The sequence below is a fragment of the Miniopterus natalensis genome, chromosome 10, assembly GCF_054644295.1.
Source record: "Miniopterus natalensis isolate mMinNat1 chromosome 10, mMinNat1.hap1, whole genome shotgun sequence".
NCBI lineage: Eukaryota > Metazoa > Chordata > Mammalia > Chiroptera > Miniopteridae > Miniopterus > Miniopterus natalensis.
Genome location: NC_142090.1, coordinates 59,940,848 through 59,965,163, shown reverse-complemented (window position 1 = coordinate 59,965,163; position 24,316 = coordinate 59,940,848). Strand labels below are relative to the sequence as shown.

The 24,316-nt window shown below is 38.8% G+C and overlaps 1 long non-coding RNA gene across 1 annotated transcript in view; it reads right to left on the bottom strand.

Moving 5' to 3' along the window:
- LOC107541671 (uncharacterized) overlaps positions 1-24,316 on the bottom strand; it is a 162,909-nt gene that overhangs the window by 49,127 nt on the left and 89,466 nt on the right. The gene's annotated exons all lie outside the window — the stretch shown is intronic.

The window sequence follows — 24,316 nt, the reverse complement described above, 5'->3', positions numbered from 1 at the left end:
TAATTTGATGCACAATGTATACAACTGTTCTTTTTGCTGACATTCTATAGAAATATTCTGTCCAATATTTCAAAATATCTTTCAAATGCAACCTGTTATTGCAAAAAAATGGATTGGAATGTTTTAGTTTATACACTCATTATCCAATTCTGAAAAGGCACCAGATGTGTAAGGAAGTAGCTTTCATTTGTTTTCCCAAGGGTAATATAAAATTAACAAACTTAGATATTCAACAAAAACAATCATTATGAAATAGAATGCTACATGTAACATGCACCAAATAATCTAATAGAGGATGGAAAATGTCCTAATGAAAGATTTAGAATGACACAGCCTTTCAAGAATTAAACTATTACAACAATACAGTCCTAAAGGGTACTGCTTTATAAATAATAAAAAATGTAAGGATTAATTCGATTATCTACATAAATATAAAGACTTATTTAATATATAAAAACAAATAAACAATACAATTATGTAATCATAGGTTATGTTTGAAATTATAAAGCTACAAGAGTCAGTTTTACAGATTTTAGAGTAAAAGAAGGCACACTGGTCTTCCTCTTTACAAAACAAAAAATCTTGCTATAATTTGACCATATATGAATTCTGGAAAGAATCCCAATATTTCTGTTTTGTCATGGCTCTCCTTTGGAACGCCTTTCATTTTGAAGTAGTACAACCTAGTAATTCAGAGTTTCTGTGAGATGCACAACTAAACTAAGTTTAGACTCAGTTTCCTTTCTTAAATGTCCTGTGGTCTTTGGTAAATTATTTAGCTTTGTTGATCTTCAACCTGCCAATCCGTGAACAGCTACAAAATATTTATGTTGAGCCTACACTTATAAAATACTTAGCACAATACCTGGCAATTAGTACGCGTATCAGACGGTCTTACTTTTATTTTAAGAAACATTAAACAGCACCTGATACTACCAAGTTTAGTTCTCCAGGAATACACTGATATATCTTTAAAATCATGGATCCAAATCTTTTTCCTTGTTTCTCTCAGCAGAGCTGAGAGGCTGAAACTGTAGAAACAAAACCAAATCAAATCAGCTGGTGACAGTAGCAGCATATTAGTGAGCTATTGTCACAATAGCACGGCCTAACAAATTGCCCCAAAGTGTAATGGATTAAAACAATAAGTTCTTCAGCTTATGTAGGTTGGCTCAGCTGGAAGCTTTGTCTTAGGGTGCAAGTAAGTCAGATTTGGCTTTATTTAGGCTATGGAGAAAAGTGCTGGCTCTAGGCTGAAGTGTAGAGTGTTATCTAGCATTTGTGACCAGAGCACAAAAGTACAAGCCTTACCCCTGAACACAATTCCAGTTTCTGCTCACTTCACATCTGCTAATATCCCACTGGCCAAATCAAATCACATGTCCAAGGCCAACTTCAAGCGATAAGAAAGTATGTGCCAGCAACCATGAAGTCATGGGCAGAGAAAGGTGTGGAAGAATCATTCTTTTACAGCTGAGTGATGAATTAGGACCAACAATTCAACCTACCACAAAGAGATCTGAGTTCATGACTAGGACTGCAAGCTGTTCTTAGGGTCACTTTAACCAGATAGCAAAGCAAAAGCTCAGCTCTCAATGACACATAAAATGAATCCAGTAAAATAGGAATAATAATAATCTTTAACTAATAGGGCTTATATTTAGAATTTTAAGTAAAATAAGTCGCATAAAACAACTTGTAACACAATACTTGGCATAACAGTCAAAACACATATTAGTTAACACACACCTACCAAACAAAAGAGACAGCTAGCTACATTTCAGATATATGCCAGTGGATATGAGAGTAAACAACAGAATGCATGTGTTTAGCTTATTTTGACTTGTTATTGTAGGAAAACATGTAACTCCAACACTTTTGTTCTTAATCATATGGGGTTAATTTAAGAACATGACCTTTGTAAATGTAAGACAACATATTTGGAATGAAATAAAGCAAGATAGGAGAAAATCCCTCAGCTATTCTTTGTCTCATTTAGGAGGCTGTCCTGCATTGCCCTTTGATTGAATTAATTTCAGTTGTAAAGCAAGGGAACTTTTAGTACAAGCATCTGGTCTTTGCATTCTTGGAAAAAGAAGGCAATGAAATTGCTCAAGGAATTCTCCTTAGTACCAGAGAGACACAATTTCAAATTCAGCAGTAATTAAAGAAAACAAACAATTAAAAAATGTCAGGATGGCAAAGTCAGTATGGCTTTAATAAAAAGGAGTCAAAGGAATCTGATATTTTTATGCTAAATTTCAAGCAGTGACTTCAAAATGAACGTTGAGAGATGAGTTGGAAGCCAGGGAAACAGCAGTCTGTAGGTGGAAGTTCTCTTAGCGATCATATTCAGTTGTTATTACTATTGAATATACAGTTGGAATTAAAACTTTCATCTAAATAGACATGTATATTTGATACCACTGTAATTAGCTAGTTATTAATAACAGGAAAGGAGCAAAGGGAAGGCCAGATATTATAGGCATGTCATTTGGGCAGGAAAGGAATCCAACAAATGGAAGATAAACTCATGCCCATTAAAGCTATGGTGGGGGACAGAGAAGGTGCTGACTGTCAATCACACCTGGGGACAGAGATGATAGGCCAGAATGGGTGTGGCCACTGCAAGCAGGTGGAAATTTGGGGATACACAATCTCCTAAACGCTGGAACTTGCCCTCTTGGTTCCTGTTGTGCCCTTGGGACTCTTGGTGCTCGGGGCACTCTCTTGGTTCTCTTGCAGCGGACCCCACGTGCAATGGCCTCATGCCGGGCTGGGCCTCGCCGCAGCAGGAAAAGGAAACTGGACACTGGCTCTGATTTTAGCTGTCCTGAAACTCCAGCCACAGTTCTCCTACGACTGGACTAAGGGAGATGGGACTTTGGAAACTCCAGCACTTAATTCCACGCAAATAAAAATCACTTGTTCTCCTGTGGGAGTCTGAAAAAATTCCTTTTTTCTGGATATCGCAAGAATCCACCCCCAGCAGCAAATGGGAGAGGGAGATGAGGCATGCTCCCCTAGGATAACATATTTATATAAAAAGGCTTTCTAGCACACTTGTCCAATGCTCATTTTATTTCTCTATTTTACTTTCCAGTTCTTTCACTCTTTAAATGACTTACTACCCAATATTGAATAGAATATAGAATATATTGAATAGAATATACTCTTAATTACGCCTATTCAAACTTTAATACTCTGTTATCAGCAACTATTTCTAAAGGACTACATCTATATGTCAAGTGATGGAAATAAATTATGCTTGTTTTAGTAGCTACTATACGTCAGTCATTTCACAAAAGAGCCAAAAATATCTATACATGTATGTTCAGGAATTTTTCTTTCTTTCTTGAAATGATTTGAATATGTTCTTAAAAATTTAACATACTATAAATACAGCTCTCTCTATAATGGCAACAAGAAGAAAAAAGGCAGTTGATGGGAAATTATTTTGAAACCAAAACACAAGCATTATTTAAAAGCATTTTCTTATCGGAACCAGAAGAGATTTATAATAATGGCTTTGTTTCTATTTTTAGCTTTCACCCTGGGAACTTGGGCAAGCCTTGATGTTTCCATACAAACCAAGTGAGACTAGCAGTAATAGTTTGTGTCAAGTATTTGCTTCCTGTATCTCTTAAAACTTTCAGAGTTCGAGTTAGTTGTCCTGGAAGCATGAATCTCTCCATGTGGCAATGAGTTGTCAGGCTGGAGAAGAGGAGATGGCCTTCGTAGGACAGAGAACGTAGGGGAGCTGTGGGTTTTACTTTGCTGGGTCAGGGGCCCTGTCATACTCAAGTTGCTGACACCTACTCACTGGGGAGACTCGGTCTTCAACCAAACCCTGTTCTGTAATTCCTCCAGTGAGTCTCAGACCTTCAAAATGTTTTTCTTTGACTTTTAGTTACTTTTCAGAAAAATCTGACCAGTTCTTTTGGAGGTCGATTTTGGGGAAAGAGGTTATAAGCACTGTCTGATTTTATTGTTTTTCCCTTTCCTTTTAATTAGTAATCTTTCAGTTTTGTTTATTGTTTGTTTTTTCCACCAAATTTTTTTTAATTGCCATTGCATATTAGATTTTTTTCTCTTTTCCCAACACAAATGGGTCTTGGAGTCCTGGTTTCATAATCTGGCTGGCATTTAGCCTTGTATTATTCTTAGTTAATGGGTCTTCCTTGCACAAAACTTTAAAGCTAACTGTGTTCAGCATCATTCTTGTTTTATGCTTGACCCTATGAAATTTTATTAAGGGAAGAATTCCTTATCAGTCACTTACATCTGAATGAGCAGGTGAGTCAGCATGGACCATCTCCTAAGTCATTTGTCATGTAAAGCCTTAGGTCTGTAAAAATAAAGTTATTAAGGCAACTCTTGTCCAGGTTTATGAGTATTTTGTTTGGAGCAGGAATTTTCTTGAATGCGACTGAAATTACATCATGTAGGCAAAGCTGCCCACTTTGCCTACTTCACTTGGCTATTGTCTATAAACACTTCTCCAAAACTAAAGTATAAGCTCCTCCAGCTCAGGGGATATTTGAAGATACTTCTTTAGAGCCTTTAAGGAGATCTAGACTTAGAATATCCTTATATACTAATTCATAATATCAGATTCAGAAATTGGTGTGATAGACCAGTATTTGGAATTATTATCCACATGATTTAATAAATACAACTTTAGATCCAGATCTGATTCTCTGCACTCTGTCTATGAGGAGACGATGCTTCATTGTGGGGACCAGGAAACCATATCACATCCTTTGTTATTAATGTAATTTGAAATTTCAGGTCATGTTTACAGTTCTGAGCTAAGACACTGAGAAGCATCTTCAGGAGCACTTTTATTTTATTTTATTTTATTTTATTTTATTTTATTTTATTTTATTTTATTTTTTATCTTTATTGATTTCAGAGAGAGGAAAGGAGAGGGAGAGAGAGAGATAGAAACATCAATGATGAGAGAGTCATTGATCGGCGGCCTCCTGCACGCCCCCGACTGAGGATCGAGCCCGCAACCCGGGCATGTGCCCTGACCGGGAATTGAACCGCGATCTCCTGGATCCTAGGTCGACGCTCAACCGCTGAGCCCCGCCCGGCCGGGCCATGAGCACATTTTAAAATCATGTGTCTAAACTGTATTTTGGGGTCCAATACCATATAAGGCACTGCAATAAACTGTGTTGAATACATCACGTCATTGAGCTATTTTCTTTTGTTCTAATGTGAAGATATTACCTATCGCTGGAAATGAAAAATAAATATATCCAGGTTTAAAAATATTTTGCAAAATAACACCTATGAGGAATAACGTGGAAAGCACAATGAGAAAATTTACCTTGAACTCTGGCAATTGTATCTGAATTAATCAGGTATATTTAAATTGCAAAAGACAGAAACCCAAGTCAAACTAGATTTATTAAAACAATGGAATTTTTTGAATGATATAAGTAGAAAGTTCAAGGTTACTGTGGACATGGTTGTATCCAAAGATTTACATGAGAGAATTAAGAAAGATACCATCCCTTCCATCTCTCTACTCTGCTTGCTATACAGTTAAGCTCAATCTCAAAGATAATCACCAGGAGCTCCAGGCTTATAATGTTTTTGCAACTTGTGATCCCACTGAAAAGAGGCAATGTATCTGCACCAACATTCCCATCAACTCCTAAGAAGAATTTTGATGAGCCCTTGCTTGGGCTACATACTCACTCTTCTCATGAGTGAGTTAGGGTTATATTATTAACTGCCTCAAAAGAGCAGAGGCACCTCCCCAAAGAAAAGTGTTTTAGGCAGCCAAATAGAAATAGAAGTCTGTTGAAAGGTCTTATGTCCTTCAGTTTTATATTTGCATATAATCAATAATTTAAATTAATTATAAGTATTATGCATATGCAAAGAAAGCAGACTATGTACTGACACTTTCCAGTATATCCTCAGCTTCTAAGTCATAAAATATTATTATAGAGAAAGCAGTATTATAATAAACCTTATAAATTAGGTACTCTTGGATTTAATTCATGGGAAAACTATTTCATGTTAAAATTTTTATATGCTCTTCAACTTGTATCTGGAATATGTTGAGTTTATAGGTTTTGATAATGGTTTTATAATTTACTCTATTTCAGGATGAATTCTGAGTATAATAAAAAATTTAATATATAACAACCTCTCTATTCTCTAACTCAGGTCTAAATAATCATTTTCTGCAAAAAGCTATATAGTAAATATTTTAGGTTTGTGAGTCATAAGGATTCTAGTGCAACTACAAACTCTACTGTTGGGGCACAAAAGGAGCCACAGATAATCTGTGAAAGAATGAGTGTGGCTGTGTTCCACTGTGGTTCGCCAACTTAGTGGGCTTGGTGAAAACTCAGTACCTATTACACAGTAAGTCTCAATACTCATAGAGAAGATCATGACCTATATTGACAATGTTTTAATTACCGACAATTCTAACTTAAAGTGAATTCCTTTCTCTTTCATTCCAACAAGGAATAACAAAAACCACAAATATGAACATTTTTCTGACCTCTCATTACTGCTGATACATAGAGGATTCCCACCTTGAAGTAGGAAAAAAAATACTCATTGACAAAGCCTATCTAATTCCCCCAAATATTTCTGAAATGCATAAATACATTTCCATAACAATGTTTTACAGCATGTCTTGGGAATTCTAAGCCATGCACCAAAGCCAAAAGAAATATATGTCCATGAAACTTTTTTAAAGGGGATTTTGAGGAGATGATACAAAAATAAGAGTCTATAAAGAGTGTAAAAGGAAAAAAATGACAAAGAAACAAGAACTCAGCAGCAGGATTCGGACACAATTCAGCAAGTAATCTGTCTCTGTCATAGTCCCAGATATGTTTTATAGAAAATGAATTAATAGACACCAGAATCTATCAGTCTCCTGTGAGAATAGATAGGTAATATAAGTCATTTTCCCAAACAACTCTGGGTAAATGGCTACATTTGATTTTCTGGATCAGGAAAGTCATCTTTAGGACTCTACTACCTATAAAACTCTCCCTGATATAGACAGACATTTACTTCTTAACAAAAAAATATTCTAATCATATTTTATAGTATGGCATAGAAAATATACTGTTTTGTGTTGTGGATACCTATGGCTTAAAAGGTGTAGATTTTATAAAAGTTATGCATCTAATGTGAAATTAAAAATTCCACCAAATGTTAGTCTCTCAAAAGACATCGTCTTGAGTATTAGTGCAAAAGAAAATAAATCCGAAAACAGGTTCTCTGGAATACAAATATAGTAGAAATCCAAGTTCAACTGCTCGTCCTAAATGCAAGATTTTCTTTTTAAACATAAATATGCTTAATTTTCCTCTGCTTGTGTTTGACCTCCAGCAGCTGGTAGCTGTCTTCTGTGGTACTCAAAAGAAATAAAATAAAAGAGAAAAGCCAGTATTTTATTCCCAAAGGGACACACAGCCTTCCATCCACCAGGGGCTTCCAGGTTAACTGACTCTGACTCTGACAGCCCGTAGTAGCTGGTTCCATAGTTTGTGCGGAAAAGACTACAGCAGAGGCAGCCAGAAAAGCGATAAAGGTGACTGATCGAAGAACCCAAACACTTGGATTTTCCCCTTCACCAACAAGCTGGAAGACTTCAGCTGACTCACTTTACATTTCTTTGTCTCCATTATTTTTGGTGAGATCTTGATCCTTGAACATCACGTAGCTTCTGAGGACTGCACTGAAAAGGCTGTACTTTGCGTGCATGTGCGCACTTAAGCCTACCGCCTGGAAGCATTCTGGTGCATTCTATGTATGGGCTTTGCAATCACGTAGATCTAGGCTGGAGTCTTTGTTGGGTACTTCCTAGCTGCATCTACCAGAGCAAGTTACTTAAACTCCCTGAACCTCAATTTCCTCATTACAGTGTGGGAAGGGTCACACTTATGTTAATTAGGGACTTTGTGAGGGATTTAATTATGCAACAAATGTTATGCCCCAGGACAAAAATGGGTGTTTTATAAATGCAGTTTCCTTCCCCACTGACCCACCCGTATTTAATCATACAGTTACCATCTAAAAGGGTTGATTTTGGAATAGTTTACCAATTGCCTAGTTCTACTATATTATAGATTCTGGTTCAAAGGAAATGTCATGTAACCTAGAAGTTAGGAAACTAAAGTTCTGATCTCACTTTTATCCATAGCATTAAAAAAAATCAGGAATAATTAAGCACAAACAATTAAAAAATCTGAGAGTGTAAGCTCTCACATATAATATAGAGGTGATAAGATCTCTCCTGATTATGCATAACTGACCATGTAGTATTTCATTGGATACTTGTGAGAGTTAAAGTGAGCACTATTTGTAGACCAAGGAATCATGCTATGGCCACTCTAACTAGAAAGTTATAACTAGAAAGAACCAACTGAGAAGATGTATGTGAAATTGCTAAACACTGTACCACCTGCCTAAGAGATGACAGATTCTATGCTAAATGGACAAAAAAAGCCCAATTTTGCCTCTACCATCCTGATCTTATTTTTTTTCATTACCTGACTTATGTCAGATTCAAAGTATTTAGAACTGGGGGATTGTGGCTGAATTGTGCCTTAATGTCTGTGCACCTAGATGATGTCAGCACCAAGGCATGGGATTCTATACAAAACTCATGTGTAAAGTGAAAAAACGTCAGAAAACCAAGGCTAATTTCAGTGATAAGTGATCATGTACAAGGTGAAGGTAGATATCTCTTGAAACAGGTTAATATTTCAATTATAAATTTTAAAATTTCCAAGCAGATGTAATTATAAAAATAATTTTTGTAATAACTTTATTGGGTGTTTTTTCAGTTTTAAGCTCAATTTGTAACATCAATGAATCAGTGCAAAACATAACACTCCAACACTTAAAAATGGAATTTAAAAAATGTATCAAGTTCTATTAGAATGCATGTGGACCATGGTTATAGACCAACTACTGCTTTTTGCAGCTAAGAGAATGTGAACTAGCAGCACCTCACCCTTGAGTCAATAGCCAGCCATTGACCTTCACTGTAAGCTGAATGGTTGTTTCAGATGCAATACCACGAATAGGGAAATTTTAACTTGATAGACATGAGGAGGGGATTCAGGCTGAACAGATTTCAATAAAAGTTATGCAGAAAGATGACTGGCTGGAAGCATTGTTGTTCATGAAATTATGGCTGGGAAGAGACAGCGTTCTCTCCAGCTATTGCAGTTGTTACAGGCAATTTTCAAAGAATTTTATTACTAGTGATTTTAAAAGAAAGGGCAGTAAAAGGTCGCTTCCTGTTTCTATTTAGCAGCTGGTACCATAGCTGAAAGGAGAGAATCAATGGAGCATGAACCAGATACATTCCCTGTATTTCCATGTCTGCAGGTAGTTTCCCATAACGGCCATTCATTTTTCTTCAATTCAACAATAATTTTGTTCACTTCATTAATTAACTGGCAGTGTTCTAGACACTGGGGATATGTGGGTAAATGAAACACAAAATTCCTTCTTCTCTCGGCATTGATACTTTATTGGAGGAAGACAGAAAAAATAAAATAAGCAAGTAAATTATATAATCTATGTGTGATAAATGAACTGGAGAAAAACAACGTAGAGAAAGTGGTGGTGGGGGTCAGTATCGCAAATTTTAAATTGTATGTGAAAGCCTCATTAAGAACGATCTTGTGAGTAAAGTATTACTTGTATAAAACTGGGTACTGTGTAAAAGTTAACAGCAAATTACCTCTCTTTAAGGTGTATACATACTAGGGATAAACTCAATGATGGCTTAAAATGCAGCCAGTGCAAAAAGTAAAATAGAATTGACTCTTCAGGCTAGCATTTCTCAAAGTCTGGATCTGACCAGCACCAGAGACGCCTGAGGTACATATTAAAATGCAGATTCCTCATTCTCAACCCACAGCTAGTGAATCAAACTGCGCAGGCATGGGTTCTGGGAATCTGTCACTCATCAAGCTTTTTGGATGATTCTGAGGGACTGTAACATTTGAGTACTAAGACTGCCTAATGCAAACACATCAAAAGTAAAAATCCACCCATTTACTAATTTAAATATTTTCTGAGTGTTCTCAGTTGTGTAACTGTCGGGTCTAAGGAGAGGGACCCATGCTTCAGATTATTCTGATGCAATTGGAGCAGCTAGATATTCAAATAAATTAATAAAAGAATGTAGAAGAAGCTCATTATGTTCTTATGAATTTAGTTTGGTGGGGGGCAGGGGGAGACAGCTGAGAAAATTGCTGATTTTTTTCTCTCTCACATCTTATGCTTGCAAAAAGAATCCATTTATGTAAAGACCTTGGATTTGTATACTCTGATCCCAAGTCAGCCGTCACTTCGTGGCCTTCATGGAGCTCTAGCACTGTGTCCAATGATCCATTTCATGTAAAAATATTTTTTTAGAGTTGCAGGAATTCCATGATGTTAACACAAACATTTCTATTCAGTTGTTCATTCATTTGATAAACAGTTATTGAGGCCTACCACATACAAGTGTCCAGAGGCTAGAGGAAGAGATGAACAAACCACTAGATGAGCATCGTAAAACGTAACAGAGGTCTATGAACTGTGTGCTTTAGGGGTCCAAGGATGAAGTCACTGACTGCCTGGACTTCTGGGGTTATTTTCCAGTAAAGGAGATGACACCTGGATTAGGACTTAAAGGTTGAATCAGACTTTGCCAAGGAGAGGAAAAGGTAAGGATGTTCATGGCAGACATAGCAGCAGGCACAGATGCACAAATGCAAAAGGGTAGAATTTTACCCCATTATAATAGAGCTATGCAAAGACTTCTAGCTTCTTCAGCTTGTTTGCTTGTTTTAAAATATACCTTTATTGATTTCAGGGAGAGGAAGGGAGAGGGAGAAAGAGAGAGAAACATCAATGATTAGAGTCATTGATCGGCTGCCTCCTGCACACCCTCCACTGGGGATCGAGCCCTCAACCCGGGCATGTGCCCTGACTGGGAGTCGAACCACGATCTTGTGGATCATAGGCCGATGCTCAACTGCTACGCCACACCAGCTGGGCTGTTTTTTGTTTTTTAACTACAAGCAACTTCTTTGGAGAACTTATAAACTGGCACTTTTACTTTTAAGATATATGAAATAAATCCAATAGAACAATTACTTAAATCAAAAGCATTTTATTGATCTGAAATTCTTGTGTCTCTAGAGAAACAGAATCCCAAGGCTGTGTTCAGTAAGATTCTGTGATATATTTACTGCCTGCCTATTATTCACTGTCTTATTTGCTTTCACAGTTGCTAAAGATTCAGTAATTCTAACTTGTGTACAGTTTATATGATGGTTGTTGTGGTTTTTTTGAGCCACACAATTCTCTGAAATTAAAGGTATATTTTTAAAAGTACCTGTTTAATTAAATATAAAACTTTTGTGAAGATCTCCATAAATATGTTCTTTTATATCATACTGTCACTTTCCCCCAAGACCTAAAAGAGACAAGTTGCTCCAGCTACATTTTCTGGAACTAATATGAGCCTGTTTGAAATACCATTGAGAACCATCTTTAGATAAGTCTATTTGCTAATGGGGCATAGGACAAAATGCAGTTTTGCAATTAAATAATTACTTTTGACTATGTAAGCAGTCAGTACAATCAATTCATGACAGAAAGTAAATTCTTTATATGAATAATTTAGTTGCTGTTTTTATTGAGAATCTAAACACTTGGTTCATTTAAACAAATATTTAGTGAGTGTGTATATATATATATATATATATATATATATATATATATATATATATATATATATATATATAATTTTTGCTCCTGGAAATGTATCGGGAGTTTCAAATGAGTAAACCTTAACAGATACGGGTGTCCGGGAAGGCTTCCACAGAGAAATGATCTTTAAGCAAAGATATGAAAACCAAGTTGCACTTATCTAGGTGACTAGTCGGAGAGATTTATTCCCAGGAAGAAGGAATGCAAAGTCCCCAGCTGGGTATAAGGACTCAAGGAATGAAAAACTTCATGGCAGGAGCACACAAATGAGGGCGACGGGGCCAGGTCATGAAGGGATTTATAGTTCAAGTGGACTATTTTAAAATTAAAGAGAAGGGGAAAGCCACTGAAAAACTGAAGAGTCTGACCGTGGCTGACTTTTACCTTTAGAAGGCTGCTTCAGATCAGACTCGGGGCGCACACAGCCCAGGGAGGCGCCCCTCTCTTGCCCGCTCACGGCTCGGAGGGGGTTCTGCTCCAGAGACGGCCCGAGGCGGGTGGCGAGGGTGCCAACCGAGCTGCCCGGGGAAGGGGCCGCCTTGGCCCAGGCGGGGGAGGCCGGTGGCGTGGAGTTAGGCGACAGGCACGTGGGGGAGGGGAGGGGAGGGGAGGGGAGGGGAGGGGAGGGGAGGGAAGGGGAGGGAAGGGAAGGGAAGGGAAGGGAAGGGAAGGGAAGGGAAGGGAAGGGAAGGGAAGGGAAGGGAAGGGAAGGGAAGGGAAGGGAAGGGAAGGGAAGGGAAGGGAAGGGGAAGCATTTGCAAGGTACCAGGCGGTAGAATCCAAGCTGGAGGATGCGCGAGTGTCTCCGGGACGCGGGACGCGAGGGCCCCGCCGCAGGGTTCGGGCGCCCCTGGGCTGCAGGGGCCTGGGGCAGAGCTGGGGGGGAGGGGAGGGGGGAGGGGGGCAAGGCCGCCAAGACGTCTGCCTGTGAACCGAGCAAGACAGAAACAGACTGGGGAAGAACACGGGGCCCCAAGTTCTGAACGTGGGTGAGAGGCATCTGGTGCAGAGGGGGCGTTCTGAACAGGTAGGGGTCATAGTCCACCAGCAGAGTAAGCAGCAGGGAAGGAGGGAGACTGAGCACCCCAGGGCGCCTGGCTTTAGGAAGGGGGAGGAATGGTTGCTTCAGGGCTTAGGTGGAGAGGAAGAGAGAACAGATTTGGCCGTAGAAGTTGTATTGCTGGTGGTTGTGGGACCCCCACCAATGGCTCCTGCTTTCTCTGCAAAATATAGTTAGGCTTAACAGTTACCGAGGGGAAAAAGTGTTGGGAGCAAAGGATTGTTTGAGTGTCTTTGTGCAGCAATTAAAACACAGCTGAATAGAGAAACATTGAATTGCCAGGTAACGTTCAGGGCCTAATTCACATTGGGGATATTGGGGGTCGGGAGTCAAAATACTGTAGCTAGTATCTTAAAGAAAACAGAAGTGCAGAACCCCAAAATCCTGAAGAGCCAAAAAACTGTTTTACCGATCATCAAGTACACAGGACCTGGTGCATTGAAACAGTAATAATAACTAGCCAATTATAAATCTTATCACATTAGAATGATCAGTGATTGCATCTTATCAGGGTCTAGGAATTGGACTCCAGGATAGAGAGTTCTAGGCTTCTCACAGCACCATCAATGGTTTCTTGAATATTTTACAATGATTATATCAAGATAGAATTATTATTTTAAGCCCAAGAGACTCAAGTTTGTCATTTGTCTATAATTGTGAGGGAAATTAATACTACAAAGTCTCTAAGAAATTGCCATGTGGTAATGTCGTGAGTTAAGCCGCATCTTACCTCACAGCCCAGAGGAGATAAAGCCCAACACTGTTAGTCAATGGCAATCACCCAAAATATGGCAGTGAAGTTGAGAAGAGATGATCTTCCCTAAACCCAAATTCATTGTAATTGTTCATTCCTTCCTCTGAATTTATCCAGCACATTATTTTTAACTCTGTTTAGGATATCATTTAACCTTCTGTGTACTCTAATTGGTTATTTGTATGTCTTGGTCCTCTGCTACATTTTCCCTGGGCTTGAATGACAGTGTGCTAAATGACTGTTTCAACATGGTTTCTGAAATAATGCCCTATTCAATAATAAACCTTGCTTAATAATTCACTCAACAATTATTGTTGATTACTCTTCTGTATGCCAGATATTGTGCCGCACAGTGACTACCCAGTAGAGAAATAAAATAGATACATTTCCTGTTCTCACAGAATTCATTTTAGTGGGAAAAACTGGCATTAAACAAATAGATGCAGAACTGAATACATAATTGAAAATTTAAGTGAGTTTCTGAGCAAAAGAACAGCATGGTGTGAGAAAAATAAAGGGAATTAATTCTATATTAAGTAAAAACTTTGAAGTAGTCACAAAAAAAGCAGGGTTTCTCAACCTCAGCATCACTCACATTTTAGGCTGGATAATGCTTTGCTGTAGAGGGCTGTCCTGTGCACTGTAGATTGTTTACCAGTTTCCTGATCTTTTCCTACTTGATGCCAATAGCACCACCCTAATTTTAACAGCCAAAATGTCTCAAGATATTGTCAAACCACCTCTGGTAGCATACCACTAATTTAAATTGAGACCAAGTGTATAAGTAAGAATTATGAAGGAGAGAAAATGGCCAGAAGACCCTTATTCCAGGAAGAGGAAACATTATGAGACATCCATGGGAGAGAAAAGAGCTCAAAGTGTTTAAATAACTAAAGGAGGCTAGTATGGCAGGAGGTGTTAAATGAGGGAAAGATCTGTACAAGGTAGGGCAGGAAAGAAAGGCAGAGGACAGGCTTAAGAAGAGTCTTATAAGTTTTGTCAAGGAGCTCAGAATTTATCCGAAGAGAAGTAGAAAGCTACAGGAGAGTTTTGGGTAGAAAAGTGGCAAGATCAAAAAATGTAATTTGTATTTTAAACGATCCCTTTGGTTGCTCTGATAAAAATAAGTAAGAGATTAAGAGTGGAAATAAAGAGGCCAGGTAAGGGCAACTGCCTTTTTCTAGGATAGTGGCTGGGTCTAGCATGGAAGATGCAGATGGTAAGGAGTAGGCCCAGCGAAGCTATATTTTGGAAAAGGAAATAGCAGAACTTAGTGTACAGATGATTATGTTCAATGAAAAGAGGAAGAAAAGGAAGAAAATTATTTGAGGCCTGCATCAATTTATAAATACATACATTAGATTTGTGTTACTCACTTCAAATAATAAAATTTTTGGTTGGTCATAGTCCTATGCCTTTATGACATTAAAATTTTTAAATTCACATTTCTTCCACGTGATTGTCCTACAAAAACAGTTTATATCCTCTAGCTCCCTACACTTCCCACCCCACCGAGTCTTCTCTATCCCAGGTTAAAATTCGAAGGACTTCAGTAGTTCAGTTCATGCCACAGCTTGCCATTCTCTTAACCCACTCCTGTGTGTTTATTAGATTATAGCATCTAAAACAGAGCGGTTTAGTCTAGGTAACGCTCTGAAAGAGTATCAAGGGGAGTAAAAATATTTCTAATAGGCATACTGAACTCTTCACTCATGTTGAAGTTTTATTAATGAAAGCTTCTGTCATTCAAACATGCGCTAAGCCGTTTCTTTCTCAATCCTATACATTTGCTGCTGCGGTGATGCTTCTAAATGTAAGACTTCATGCTTACTGTCTTCAGGCATGTTGTATCTGTCGGAGTTCAGTCACCCAAACAGAAACTCCTCTCTGCATTTCATGTATAAGTCACTATAATAAAGGGCATTACAGATTTACATGGGATTGGAAGGATGAGGGGGTAAAGGTCAGAAGTCATGACGAACAAGCGAGTCTGCAACCTGCCCTAGGAAAGGACAGAGGGAAGATGACATTATGACCACCTAATTATTTAGAGCCTCCTCTGAACTGGATGACTGGTGAGCACGCACATGAATACAAATACTCTTCCCACTCTACTCATTCTGAGAAGTCCACTCATACATTAGATAAAATTACAGGTGGAAAGAGTATATTCTCAAAGAATATCTGGAGGCAGAGACACAAATCTCCACTTACCAGATGGATATCAAGACCTGTGGTCTTTAAACAGGTGCTAACCTTCATCATTTGTACTCTAGATCTGTCTCTAAAAGCATTTTGTAGTGTTTTTGATGTATGCATTGTTAAGAGCAATGATGTCTACGGCGGCCACCTCACACTTGGTGAGAAAGAGCTGGTGATACACTAGATGACATTATCCTCAGCTGCTGAATGGACGTTCATTTCCAGGATGCAACTAACAACGCCCACTCACACAGTGGGTCATCAAACTGAAGGAAAACAATGATCATGTGTTTTAACAAGATGAATTCTGGAGAAGCCACTCCACAAGCAAAAAATTTGAAACCTTAGCAGAGAAAAGTACCTTCCAACACTTCATATGATTGCTTTTCCAAAAGTCTTTAATCAAAGTCAAGTGCTAAAATTATGAAGCACGGAGAAACACCATGGTTAATTTACACCTGCAGTTTCTAGTTTTCCACGCAAATGAAGTTCTTGCCCCCTCGATCACAGCTTCTCACTTCACCGAGGAAACAATACAGAAATTGAAGCCTGTTTGCTTTAGGAAAGATTAAATGAACCCCAAAGCTGATCTATTCATAGTTTGATAAAACCAAAGAGACGGCAATTTCCTAAAATATACAGAGGGATGAAACATATCTGCATTTCTGCTGAGAAGTCACTGCCAGGATGGTCAGACTTACTGGGGAGTCATGTGATGCCAACTTTTTGGTTTTATTTTTACTTGAAGAAGACAAGTAGCCAGTCTACAACCAGAGGTGGGGCAGTGGGTGGGAGTGTGAAAAAACTTCTCTCTCACACACATGAAACCCTGAGGAAGGATCAGTAAGATTCACAGTAAAAGACCCAAAGAAAACAGAATGGGAGAAAGGATGCACACTGATCATTGCGGTGCTTGTATTGGAGAAGCCCCCAGACTCATCACCCACTAGCAGGAAGACTCAGGGCGTCAATCTCTTGATGTAACCATGTGGTAATTCCTTTGGTTGCTAGAACATGCACCCCAACCCCAGACTCTACACCTGTCTCCCCAGACCTAGTCATCCTTAGTCCCTCACTCTTAATTTCTTCCATTCACTAAACATACTCACCTCTCCTCCAATCCTAAACTGGGTTTGCTCCCGAGCCTTATTTTTAGAACCCTGCTCTTTTCCATTTCTGTTGCTGAGAAGGGGAAGGATAATCGTTAGTTCTGGAGGAAGGAAAAAGTAACTGAGATGGTCTGGTCTCCTCTTGGCAGAGTTCTTCTTCCTCTTCTGATTAACTACAAATAGTTACTTAACGAAAATAAAACACAGGCTTTATTTTGAGAATAAACCTCCTGTGTTGTTTGCATATCGTTAATTCCTTATTATACAAAAAGAGTTTTTTATTTTGTTTTGCCCCAATGGGGAAGTTTATTATAAAATTCACCTTCCTGATTTGGGGAATCATTTGTTTATTTGCTTGTTTGTTTGTTTGCTGCAATTTGTGAAAAATGTGCCATTCTATCACATGTAGATTAATGTCCTTGTATATCTGTATTGTAGGAAACATTACTAAACAGCGCAAATATTAAAATGTCAGGTCCTTTGAATATAGAGCAATAATGTATCATACTGATAATTCATTTTCCATTAGGATAATTCAATTCATGACGACAGCATTATTTAGACAATAATCCAACACCAGAAAATGAAATAGCCACGGTGATGACTGTAAATGTTGGCTGGGTGATGATTAGTGATTCCTTGCCAGCAAACAAATGTTCTCATCAGTATAATTGTCCTTTAGTATGGACCCTCTTTCAAGTTATTAGGATCTCTTGGTGAAATAGAAATTGAGAAAGAAAGAAACTGGCCCAGTTTAACAACTGAAATGTATGACTTCGTAGGCCTAGACAGAGCATTAATCCAGAAATAACAACTGTTCACTGTTTTCCCTAAAAGTAACACTTAGAGCAGGGGCAACTCAGCTCTGAGACTCAGATGGTACATTTTACATCTAATGATCATAATAACTGCTTACCTCAAAACTTATGTTGTGGATTAAATAATAACATGCATGTAGAGCAGAGGTGGGGAAACTTTTTTTCTGCCAAAGGCCATTTGGATATTTATAACATCATTCTCAGGCCATACAAAATTATCAACTTAAAAGTTAGCTATGAAAAAAAAAGCTCCTAGACTTACCGAATTTTGAATCCCACCCACAGGTGCCTTGGCAAGGCCAGACCTAATGATTTCGCGGGCCGGACATTCCCCACCCTTGATGTAGAAGAACCCCAGAAATCACGGGAAATATAATAGTATTAAAAATTATTGATATATGTTCTTACTTTCTGCAGAAATACCTATATATTTTGTTTATGCTTATTCTATTCTTTGCCATAAAGCAGAGTTACTTTTATCCTATACAATTCCTCAAAATTTTCCTTTACAGTTTATGCTTAAGAAGTCTTTCTCCTCCAAAAATATTATATAATATTCATGCACATTTTATCTTGTTTTTTTTCAGTCTCTACAATTTAATATTTAACCCAGCTACAGTTTAATTTTGTTATAAGGTATACAATAACTTAGTTATCTAAAATATTTTTTTCATGTAAATGATTAGCCAATTATCTTTTGAAATGGCAGTGCCAAAAATGCTGTCTTCATTTTACAGATGAGCAACAAAAGCTCAGGGAGGTAAAACGACAGCCTGTGGTGTGAGAGCCAGCTCAAACTTGCTCTCAAGAGCCAACTGTAACCAGTATTTCCCAACTCCACATTCAAGAAATTGGACATGGAGGAAATTTTACACCAGGAAAATTGGCAACACTACAAACCAGAGCTTCCAGAGCTTCCTTCCTTCCTTCCTTCCTTCCTTCCTTCCTTCCTTCCTTCCTTCCTTCCTTCCTTCCTTCCTTCCTTCCCTCCCTCCCTCCCTCCCTCCCTCCCTCCCTCCCTCCCTTCCCTCCTTCCCTCCTTCCCTCCTTCCCTCCTTCCCTCCTTCCCTCCCTCCCTCCCTCCCTCCCTCCCTCCCTCCCTCCCTCCCTCCCTCCCTCCCTCCCTTCCTCCCTCCCTCCCTCCCTCCCTCCCTCCCTTCCTTCCTTTCTTCCTTCCTTCCACAGCCCATTTATCGACATATCACTGGAAGGGTCCTCATTCGCAGTGGGCAGTATGCTGTGCTAAGGCATTAACAAGATGATAACATAAACATGGTCTATCTTCCTGAAGTATCATTTGATTTAGTAGTGACATATTCAAGAATAAAGAACACAAGTATATTACAAAGTAGGATATAAAATTCACATAACTTTTTAAGATTTGGCCTGATATTTTACACACACACACACACACACACACACACACACACACACACACACACAGTGTGTCCTTGTGGCAGAGGGACTTCATCCACACCTCCAGCTCCCAGTGCAGAGATGAAAAAGATGTGTTAACTCACCTTCCCCTTTAGGAGAGCTTCAGCAGGAGTTTAAAAGCAGTAGAGTAGAATATTTATAAGGGCTAGGGGTTCCTCCTCTGATCCTGAGCTTGCACATCCTATAATTTTAAGTGATGAAGCTGGAATAAAACTGCAAATCCTCTGGCAGCTCATTGGCCTTTCAAAGACAGTACACTATTTCTCGCTGGCTCATCATTAGCATAGGCTTAATGTAAATAAAGTAGGAAATTATGTGCTGCTTGCCAATATATTCTAAATAGTTAGAGTACTAGCAATCATCTGTGTTGTAGGACACCGTTCCAAGGTGGCTCCCCAGGATCCCCAACTCCTGGCATTCATGACCTTGTGTAACCCCCAACTCTTGAATTTGGGCTGGACTTACTGGTTCTCTTTCAGTGCATAAAGTATGGCAGAAGCAATGGGATGTCACTTCTGCAATTAGATTTTTGATAGTCTGTGGTTTGTTTGGGGCCCTCTCTTGTTCTCTCTTGACTTGTGTCTTTGAGATAAGCCAGCTGCAGTGTTTTGAGCTATAGAGAGATCCATGTGGCAAGGAACTGATATTTCCAGATAACAGCGAGCAAGAATCTCAGGCTTGTCAACAGCCACATGATTGAGCTTAGAAGCAGATCCTCTCTGAGTTGAACCTTGAGATAACTGCAGCCCTGGCTGATATCTTGATTGTAGCTTTGTGATAGACAGGAAGCCAGATACTCAGTTAAACCTTGTCAGTATCCTTGACCCTCAGAAACTATGAGATAATATTTGTTGTTTTAAGCCACTAAACTTTGGAATGATTTGTTAAGCAACAATAGATAACTAATACAATCCCCAAGGGACTCAACTCAAGGATGAAACTATTCAGAGGCCTTACATCTTAACAGTCTGATGGACTAATGATCCATCTCCCAAATGCTCCACTTCTTTTCTGAGAGCCTTTTTTATTTACTGTTCTTGGGACATAAAGACATCAATACTAATTCCTTGTTACAGGTATCTGAACTTCACGTATTTGGATTCTTTTTATGGATAGTCCCATACCTTTTACCATCAGTTCTTGTTCTACTCAAAACCTTATATTGGCAGCTTGCAGCTGAACTTGGTTAGCCTGGAGCTATGGAATAGAATTATTCCAGGGACAACAGGAAGTGGCCAGGGGAAGACCAAATATCTGATGCTAATCTTATTAGCAGCAAACTTTGAAAATACTACCCCAGACCCAGGAAACTGGCTATGGTGCATGTGCTGAGGGCAGGGATATGGTCCCACCTTGACTGAAAATGCACTGAAGGTTTCCCAGAGAAAGAAAGGCCTGCTCACATAAGCGCCAACTGTGTATAATGACATTAGCCTGCGGTGTCCCCACTCTCAGAATTCTCATGTTTTGAAATGACTTTTCTCCTTTCCTATATCTAGAGGCTTTGCAAGGGCTCTCTAGTACCCTTGGCTCTACCTGATTTGGTTGTTGCTTTCAGGCTTGGTTTTAAAAACCAACACTAGGACAACTTGTTGTCTACGCTCTTCTGATTTAATGCTAAGACTTACTGGAACACTGCAGGGCTGGGGAGTGCTTCAGGGCCAGGTGAGTGCATCCTTAGGAGGAGATGCTATCAATTGTTTGTTAGAAGAGGAATCTGCTGTCTGTCACTCATTAAACAATTGTCCACAGGTCAGTGGCAAGGCCACAGGTAGGGCCTTGGATTTAATATTTTCTTTCCTTGTCTTGCAATGGAAACAGCATGCTAAGCATTTCTTCTATTTTCTAATCCCTCACAAGATAGACTTCCATCAGAAGGTCACCCTTACCTCAACTGACAAGTGATTGCTAAGACTTGAAATTCTGATCAGTTTTCTCTCTCTTGCCTGACACTATAGGATACTTGCTTAGCCCTGCTCAGTCTAGTTAGTTGCCACTTTTACTGATGTTTATATTATACGAAATGGCTCTATTAACTAATCTCCTTGCCTAACAGATTCAAAGTATTCTGAATTGCTGTTGATCATTGTCACCCTGGTCAGGGCTCCTGCGTGACCAACTTTTGCAAAGTGATCTTTACTGTCACTGTCCCAGCTTGCCCTTTGATGTGTAAAGTGGAGTGGAAGGTGGGGAGGAAGCACCTCGGACCAGGTACCTCCTCCTGCAGCTGATCTGTTGTCTGAACTGCCCAGGACTAATGCCTTTTATTTCTGTGAGTTAACAAAACTTTTATGTGGGAGGAGAAATTTGCAGCTACCACATACTCAGAGCTGCATTTAAGCTGGATAAATGTGTACTGATATCCATTTTTACACAAGAAAGCTGGACTGACATGAAGAGAACCCAGGTCCTCTATCTGGACACATTTGTCTCTACCTTTAAAACCCTAGTTAAATATCAGTTCCCCATGACACTACAAAATTTTTCTAGTTGGTAGCAATATCAACTTCCTAGGAATTTCTTACCCTTTGGTTGTGCCACACTCAGCATGAACCATAGGCACCTTGCATTTTAGCTATTTGTGTGCATCTTTTCTTCCCTAAACCATTCATTCCTTGAAATCAGTGAAATACTCAGTTTGCTTTGTGTTGCTCCACAGCTTCTTGCACAAAAGCTTGCTACAGAGGAGTTAAATAAATATTTGTGGGTCGGATGAATTAAAAAAATGAATGAAAAGAGTCTGCACTTGACAAGGGAGGGAGACACTGGGCAATGAGGACCATGGGAATAGCTGTAGGAGGTACAGATGAATTTTTGAGGGGCTGAAAATGATGAGGGTATTTGGTCCAGGTATAGATAGAGAGCAGAACCCAAAGTTATGCCTAACATCAATTTAAAAGGTCTGGCCAGTTTAAAGTGGTATATTTTGATGTTTGTTTGTTTGTTTGTTTTTACTACCAACAAAGCTGACTGTAACAGTTAATTCTTAGAGTTGTCTAAGCCAGGAAAGAAAAAAGAAATGAATAACTATCATACTGTGAGTAATGGGCATTTATTTAACAGTGTTGAGCATTTGAATTGAGCCAAGCTCTACATGAAAACACAAAGTAGCCAAAATAGCCATAGGATATATTTCCAGAGATCATATGCCATGGTTATTATTTTGCAAAAATAATACTGGAGATAGCACTTTGGGGCTGCGATGCAGTGATGTCAGGTCTGTGTCCTGACTGTCCCTGGGTTTCTAACTGTGTAAAATGGTAGGAAAAGCACTGATTAGATCTGGAGTATTATCTAGTTGTGTGTCTCACCAGCTGTGTAACTTCAGATAAGTTCCTAATTTGAAAATGAGGACTTAGGTTGCAAAATCTATGAAGTCCCTTCCAGATCTCACATTCATTGGGTCTAGGATTTAGGAATAGACCACACAAATGTGGACAAGCTTTTCCCTTTCTTCTCCCTCCACTGGGACAGGCCCTTTACTCTCTCCATCAGCGCTGGTGGTGGGGAGGAGGGGGGAGACCAGGTGCTGGGCACGAGGCTTCCTGGGCCACAGGGACCCCCTGGTGGCCACCCGGGGAACTCTCACACTAGACGCCTTTCCTCAACCTTGGGAAGATTATAGGCCCTCGAGAGAGCCTTCTTTCATTTGATGTTTTTACTTAGAATTCAGTTGGTACTACTTTGTGTAATCTTTTCTAACATGTCCATTTACTTTTACTTTCTCTTTCAACTCTTTTCCAATTACCTCAGGAAATAGCTTTCTTCTTTTTTCCCCCTTCTATTCTTAATTTTATTTACCTCCTTGATTTATTTATAAAATAAAAATAGGGTGACTCTTGTGTCAATTTTTTAAAATAAATTATTTTCTAAAAATTTCGGTAACTTTTTTCTGCTTGTACAAGAACATGCGTGTTTACTGCAGGAAATTTGGAAAATAATAAGAAAATAAATTACCCACAATATTGTTATCTAGAGCTATACACTGGAAATATTTCAGGATATTTCTTTTTAAACTTCTTTTGTATGCATATGTAAGTAACTTCCAAAATTTAATTTAGATCATGTTACGCTTTTGTTTTTGTTTTTTATAACCAGATACTGCTTACTCAACACTTTATATTTTAAGTATTTTCCAATATTGACGTTGAATCAATTCTCTATTTCATATTCCCAAATCTAATAATAATAATACTTTACCTAATGATTACCTCGTGCCTGGCACTATTCTAAACCCTTTTATAGATTATCCCTTTAAATCCTCAAAATAACCATGAGATGTAGACACTGTTATTATCCACATTTTAAAGATTTGAAAACTGAGACAGGGAGATGCTTGTTCAGGGTAATGCAGCTAGCAAATCCTAAATTGGAATTTGAGCTCAGCAATCTGGCTCTAGAATCCGTGCAACTAATTAGTATATATAGCGCCCTTTTTGAGCATTTCTGTCATCTCTAACTTTAAAATATATCCAGAATTAAACAACTTCTCTCCACTCTCTTACCACTTCCCTGGTATAACGTGCTATCATCTTTCACTTGGATTAATCTAAAAGTTTCACATCCTGTTTTTCTGCTTCTGACTTGCCTGTTCACAATCTATTTTCAACACAATAGCCAGAGATACTCTTTTAAAACATAAGTACTGTTGTGTCGATTCCTTGGTTAAAACTTTTCGGTTGCTTCCATTTCGCTCAGAGTAAGAGCCAAAGCCCCTTCTCGGTCTCCCTCTATGTTCACTTCTTACTCCACGCTCCCGGCTCAGTGGCTCCCTCACCCCCTCCCCACTCTGCCCTCTACTGTTCCTCAAGTGCACCACGGGGCATAATCTATAAAAGCAAAGTAAGATTAATTGGCTTCATCGAAACTAAACATGTTTAATCTGTGAAAGACATTCAGGGAATGAAAAGATAAGCCACAAACTCAGAGAAAATGTTTTCAAATTACATCCCTGGCAAAGGACTTGTATCCAGAATATATGAACAACCTTCAAAACTCAACAATAAGAAAACCCAATATCAATAGACAAAAGACTTGAACAAATACCTCACCCTCCAAAATATACAGATGGCAAATAAGATGGAAAAGACAATCAGTATAATTACTCCTTGCTGATGGAAATGCAAATTAACAATAGAATAAAATTCCACTATTCACTTATTAGAAT